Below are 7,255 nucleotides of genomic sequence, written 5' to 3'. Positions count from 1 at the left end.
CTCGCTTTCTGTCTCTCTGTCTCTGTCTGTCTGGCAAGCGCACGTACCCTATAGCAATAAAAAGACCTCTCCAGAAAAAAAAAAAAAAAGGAAAAAAAAGAAGTGTGAGATATAATCTAATAAAAAGTAAAATATGTGCAAGAGACAATTCAATGAGTGAAATTTAAATAAGGTTACATATTCTAACCAGGGGTATTCGCAGAACACTGAGTGGAATAATAGGAGGTGTACACCAGAGACCAAGAGAGACATTTCAAATTTTTTTTGAGAGATTTTAGCTGTAAGTTACATGCACGTGCCAGCGAGACTAAAACCAAGAAATCTTCCCCGAGGGGAGAGCGCCATGAATTCAATGAGTGAAATTTAAATAAGGTTACATATTCTAACCAGGGGTATTCGCAGAACACTGAGTGGAATAATAGGAGGTGTACACCAGAGACCAAGAGAGACATTTCAAATTTTTTTTGAGAGATTTTAGCTGTAAGTTACATGCACGTGCCAGCGAGACTAAAACCAAGAAATCTTCCCCGAGGGGAGAGCGCCATGACGCAATCCCACTAAAACCAAGAAATCTTCCCCGAGGGGAGAACGCCATGACGCAATCCCTTCTCCTTCATTTTCCTCTTGGGATCTTGGGCATCCACACACACTTGGCGTGAGTTTAAAGCTGCTGGGTCGGGAACTTGAACTGTGGTGGACTACATGAGAGTCCAGTGACGTAACCATTACACCATCTGCTGGTCCCTTAGATAAATTTTAATAAAAATTTTAAAGAAAAGTAATAATCAACTATTTTAACAGCTGGTATTCTGGATATTACTTTGAAGCTTTTTTGTAAATGCCAATTTTTGTACTAAATATTCCATTTTTCTTAGCCCTCTTCCCTTCCCTTCACTCACACATTTTAAGCAAGTGATCAATTGCATCCTACTGAGTGGAATAGAGATATCCGAATAGAATGAAGGAAAAAAAAAAAAAAGCACGGTCTGTAAGGTTTTCTGACCTTCATTATCAAAAACTGAAGACCAAGATAGAACTTTCCTGATGAGATAAGAAGACTGCCTAAGACTGAAGAATGACATTCTGGATGAAAGACTAAAGTACAAGTCTTTCTTCAATAGCAAAAAAGAGATTCCTTCAGGCTTGGTAGAAACAAGTGAAGAATATGGTATCATAATTTGGAGAGATTTTGGGCTGCTTAAATGTCCTAATAAGGAGAAAAGATACATACACCGAGTCAATGCATGTGGGAACTCAAGGAAGCCCCAAGAATTGTCCATGTTGTTTGCATGCATGCAAGAAACACCATCTGGAGAGCAAAAAATGATACTTCAATGACAGAGGTGCAGCTGCTTGTATATATATTCTTGACATAAAATAATCTTCCTGAAGCATAAAACTGGATGGTGGAGCTGAAATGGGAAAAAATAGAAACTCAAGAAACTAATATACAGTGTTTCATCAGTCTACAAGAATAATAATCTAATGGATGTCAAATATTTCTAGTATACTGTGTTTTTAGATTAATATCCACTCTTTTTTTAAGAGGTTTTTGCTATAGGGCACGAGCACTCACCAGACAGAGAGACAAAAAGCGAGAAATCACTCCCCAGGGGGATGGCCACGCTGCTCCCTTCTCCTCTTGGGATCTTGGGCACACACGCACACGCGCTTGGCGTGAGTTTTAAGCCACCGGGTCCAGGACACAAATAGCAGTTGACTATGTGAGAGTCGACATAACCATTGCTAACTGCTGGTACCATATCCACTCTTTTTTTTAATCAACATAATTGTTTTCCTCACCTCCTGCCCCCCATACTGGAAAAATTGGTGATCTGTACACTAGTTGTTCTTTCTCTTAAAGCTTATTCTTTGACTCAAATGCAGAAAAATCTGAATGTAAAAGGTTTGGAGAAGCCCAGAGGCTTTAATCTTTTCTTTCTTGACAAAGGCACTTATTTCATTATGAGTTCACAGTTAATGTGAACAAAGAGCACTGTTAGGGTACAGTTGAAAAGAGAGTATAAAAAAGTAATTCATGGGACCAGCAGATGGAGTAATGGCTACGTTGCTGGACTCCCATGTAGTCGACTTCGGTTAGAGTGCCGGACCCAGTGACTTAAACTCACACCAGGTGCATATGTATGTGTGCTCAAGATCCCAAGAAGAAGAGAATGGAGGAGAAGGGGTTGTGTCATGGCCGCCTCTCCTGGGGGGTGATTTCTTGTTTCTGTCTCTCTGTCTCTCTTAGTCTTTCTGGCAAGCACACACACCCTACAGCAAAAACCTCTCCAAAAATAAATAAATAAATAAATAAAAAGTCAGTCATTTGGGAAAGAGAAACTGGGAGATGCTGTTTTTGCTCTGTCAAAACTTTAATGAAGAATGTGGGAACAAAATTTCTTCAAAAACCGAAACCAAGAATTAATGTGTTAGAAACTTTACTTATTCTGGCACTCTGCACATTTGGTTGCCTCCTCTTTCTCAGCTGGGTCAGCTATGGTGGTCCAAGACCTGAACCCTAAGACCGATGTGATTCAAGCCCAGGAGGTACTACGGTCAACATCACTGCAGTGTGGGGGCTGCAAAACATGCTGAGGACCTACTTGGGTCCTAAGGACACCATGAAGATGTTTGTTTCTGGTGCTGATGACATCAAGCTAACCAAAGATGGCAATGTGCTGCTTCATGAAATGACCCTGAATCACTTGAAATTGAATTGCGCACATTATGCCATTTCTCCTCTAAATACTCAAACTTACACCCAACAGCCTCCTTAACAGCAAAAGTAGCAATAGCTCAGGATAACATAACTGGTGACAGTACTACTTCCAATGTCCTCACCATTGGAGAGCTGCTCAAAAGGCGGATCTCTACATTTCTGAAGATCTATCTCCCAGAATAATCACCGAAGGATTTGAAGCTGCAAAAAGGAAAAGGCCCTTCAGTTTCTGGAACAAGTCAAAGTAAGCAGAGAAATGGAAGGGAAACACTTGAAGATGTGACCAGAACATCTCTTCATATTAAAGTTCATGTTGAACTTACAGATGTCTTAACAGAGGCTGTAGTGGAAACCATTTTCTCCATTTTGGCCATTAAAAAAACAAGATGAACCTATTGACCTCTTCCTGGTTGAGATCATGGAGATGAAACGTAAATCTGAAACTGATACAAACTTAATCAGAGGGCTTGTTTTGGACCATGAAACATGAAGAAAATAGTAGAAGATGCGTGCATCCTCACATGTAATGTGACATTAGAATTTGAAAGAACAAAGGACTTCTGGCTTATTTTTTACATAAGAGTGCAGAATAGAGAGACAAACTAGTAAAAGCTAAAAGAAAATTAATTGGAAATAGAGTAAAAAAGATAAAAGAACTGTAAAAGAAAGTCTGTGGTGATTTAGACAAAGGATTTGTTATCAGTCAAAAGGGAATTGACTTCTTTTCCTTAGATGGTCTTGCCAAAGAAGGCATCGTAGCTTTGCACAGAGTTAAAAGGAGAAATATGGAGCGGCTGACTCCTGCTTGTGATGGGATAACTCTAAATTCTTTTGATGACTTAAATTCTGATTGCTTGGGACATGTAGGACTTGTGTATGAGTACACATTGGAAAAGAAGTTCACCTTTATTTAGAAATGTAACAATCCTCGTTATATCACATTATCGGTCAAAGGACCAACCAAGCACACATTCACTCAAATCAAAGATGAAATAAAAGATGGCTTAAGAGCTGCCAAAAATGCTATTGACTATGGTTATGTGGTTCCGGGTGCTGGTGCAGTAGGAATGGCCATGGCAGAGGCCCTGATTAAATACAAACGACTATAAAGGGCAGGGCCCAGCTTTGAGTCCAATCATTTGCAGATGCATTACTCATTAATCCTAGGGTTCTTGCTCAGAATTCCGGTTTTGATCTTCAGGAAACATTAGTTAAAATTCAAGCAGAACATTGAGATCAGTTTAACTTGTGGGCATAGATTTGAACACAGATGAGCCAGCGGTAGCAGCTGAAGTAGGCCTATGGGATAACTACTGTGTAAAGAAACAGCTTCTTCACTCTTGCACTGTGAGCGCCAACATTCTCCTTGTTGATGAGATCATGCAAGCTGGAATGTCTTCTTCAGAAGGCCGAATTAAAGATTTCCAGTATTTTTTGAATTTTGAAGACTCTACAGAGTGATCTGTAGGAGTATAGTGATGGAAAATCATGCAGGCTTCAAATGATGTTCAAAGGAATTTTCCTTTCCTATATGATAAAAGAAAAGAACACTGGTATCTATTCAAATGCTGGAGTTCTGAAATGAATAATTACAGTATTTTTTGAATTGCACTAAAGTATACACATTAACCAAACTCCTTTTTACCCAGTGAACAGGATGTTTGCTGTAGCCGCTGTGACATAAAATTACATATTATATAAGCATGTTATTTACCTTGTTATTAAAATATTCCTTAAAACACAAATTTTAATGGTTTAATACCTTTTTATAATTACTTTAAAGTACCAACAGTTCTCAATTGCTAAGCATTATGTTTAAAATTTTTATGCAAATAGGAGTAACAATTTAAAATTTTGAAGGAATCCCTATTGCCCTTGGTATCAATTTCTATGAATAAAATTACTGGATCTGTTGGATCTTTCATGCTTTTGAAATAGCTAAAATGGTCCCCCAGAAAAGCTCATTTGTAGGGGATAGGAAGACAGATGAACTACCCTAGAAGGAATTGAAGGAGCTACAAGTATCACTTGACAAAAATAGAAATGGAGGAAGGGGTAAAAAGATGGCTGAAGGCATGACGACTTAGGGCTACTAAGGTTATGAGGTGAAATGTGAGATTTTTAAAGTTGACCATATTTTCATTCCTCTGAACTTTTGCTTATGCAAAATATCCATAACCCTTTAGTGTTTTATTTTTCCCTTTGCCCAAATTACTGTTCTCTCCTACATGTTTCCACAAAATTGTTTTATACCGTTGGAATATCTCTACAGTCCATGAAAGTGATTGTGTGTTACCCAGCTGGTATTTTGAGGGCTCAGCAGTTGCCTACAGTGTGTGTACAATAAATACTAAATTGAAACCTTAAAAAAAAAAGAAACTTTACTCATTCGAACAGTGTGATCATTATATCCTATTTTACAAAATAAGTATTTTCTACAAGAAGAGTTAACTTAGAAATGCCTCTACAATGGTATAAAATGTAAAGAAAGCTTTAATTTTCAGTCTATAAAGTTTATCCTAAAACAAATTTAAGTGGGGTTCCAGTATAAAAACTAACCATTCCTAACAATGAATCTTGGATATTTTAATATTCAAGCTGAAGTTAGATCATCATCTATCTGTGAGTTTAGACAAAGTGAATTCTAAGATTATGTTACTCACTAAAAAAATCTATAAATCATAGAAAATGTGCAAGAAAGGTAATTGTGGAATGAGGGGCAATTTGTTCAATGTGACTGGATAGAAGCAATTGCTAGTGAATATACTTTTATCAATTTTGGTCTTTCTTATTAAAACTCTTGGGATTTAAAATATTTTGCTTTCCTAAATGTGCAAAACAGATGTGGTTATGATGCATAGTATATTATATACTATTTATTATAACATGTGCCTTTGGGGCATGTTAAATTAAATACTATTTCCCCACGACAGAATTTATGTGGAAAAACTTTATAAATGAATTTGGTAAAGATTAAATATGAAATATGCATTTTTTTGCAGTTATATTACTAGAAACTTGGATATCCTCTTTTGTAAGGTAGGCAAAGAAATTTCAATCTATTTTTGATCATGACTCCTCTCAACATGTATATTGCACAAGCCTCAATAAAACAAAGTAATTGCACAAGGATATGCATGTCCAAAAACAGGGATCATAGGGGTCAGGCCAGAGACTGTGTACTTCATGCCCCAAATTTTAGATTCTGGTCAGTCATGATATGAGCTACTGGAAAAGAACGTGATACACTGAGGCTATTGAACAATAAAGTATAACATTAATGGGAATTTTCTATACACTGAAAGTATAATATCTTATTTAGTTCGCATAATCACTTTGCTATACACTGAAAGTATAATATCTTATTTAGTTCGCTTAATCACTTTGTTATACACTGAAAGTATAATATCTTATTTAGTTTGTAATAATCCTATTAATTCCATATTTTTGTTACATAATCAGGAAGAAAAAAAATCACAAAGCAGAGATGGAGACAGACCATTCAACCTCTTCCTTATAATATAAGTAGATATTCACACTCATCAACCCGGGACCTTTCATTACCTCCGAATAAGGAGATTATGAATGTTTCTATACCTACAGACTTTGGGCTGATTTTTTTTTTTTTTTAAACTAGCACTTTGTGGAAAATAAGAGAAACTATAAGCAGCTTTATTTTATTTATTTATTTTTTTTGTGGTCCTCTCAGATTCCAGTATACAGACTTAGTTCTAGAAATAAATGTGTGTGGAACAGACCTGCATACAAAGCCAGTTCTGGAGTCCAGTATAGTTGATACCGGTTGAACAAAGAGGCATCACTATCTGCAATGTATGAAATGAAGATTCGTGTTTGTGAACCATTGAGATTTCCGGGTCATTTATTGCAGAGAAAAAGCTGATGAACATAACAGTGAGTATTCAGCTAGAAACACAGGATGAGTAAGTTGAAGAACTTGGATTTGAATTTGGGCAGTCTAACTCTACAACTACTGCTTGGAAATGTCATTTTGTTTCTGGTTTTAGTAAAGATGATATCGGGAAGTCATTTTTAAGTTTATTTATTTCTTATATGAGGAGGAGAGAGATAGAGAGAGCACCCGCAATAAGATCTTGATGTTCCAGTCAGCCCCCAGCCTCAGCCAGCCCTGTACCATGGGCATACATGCTCTGCTCCCAATGTACTCAGGTAGATCTTCGGATATGAACCTGGAAACTTCCTTGTGGGATGCCTTCGAGAGCATCAGGTTTTATTGCTGCACTCTCATCTCCAGCCCTTGAAAGTTATTCTTTTTTAAAATTACATTTATTTATTTTCTGAGAGAGAGCTACCCCCAACAGTGTTATCATTGCTGCAGTCTTCCTTCCACCCCTCTAGCCAATTAGGATAATGGGTGTGCCCAGCATGTTAGGTAAACCCAGGATCTGAACCTAGGGCCCTCCCATACAGCAGTGCTCTACCACATGCACCATGTCTAAGCCAGAAGTCATTTATTTAAACAGTTTTTTTATCTACTTTTTTGTTCAACACTCA

At 37.2% G+C, this 7,255-nt stretch overlaps 1 pseudogene; it reads left to right on the top strand.

Annotated features, from left to right (window-relative positions):
* The first annotated feature begins 2,499 nt into the window (after nucleotides 1-2,499).
* LOC102494407 (T-complex protein 1 subunit zeta-like) lies at nucleotides 2,500-4,205 on the top strand (annotated as a pseudogene).
* Nucleotides 4,206-7,255: the final 3,050 nt, after the last annotated feature.

This window comes from Tupaia chinensis, unplaced genomic scaffold, assembly GCF_000334495.1.
Source record: "Tupaia chinensis unplaced genomic scaffold, TupChi_1.0 Scaffold000452_1, whole genome shotgun sequence".
Classification (NCBI taxonomy): domain Eukaryota; kingdom Metazoa; phylum Chordata; class Mammalia; order Scandentia; family Tupaiidae; genus Tupaia; species Tupaia belangeri.
This window is presented reverse-complemented; position numbering and strand designations above follow the sequence as displayed.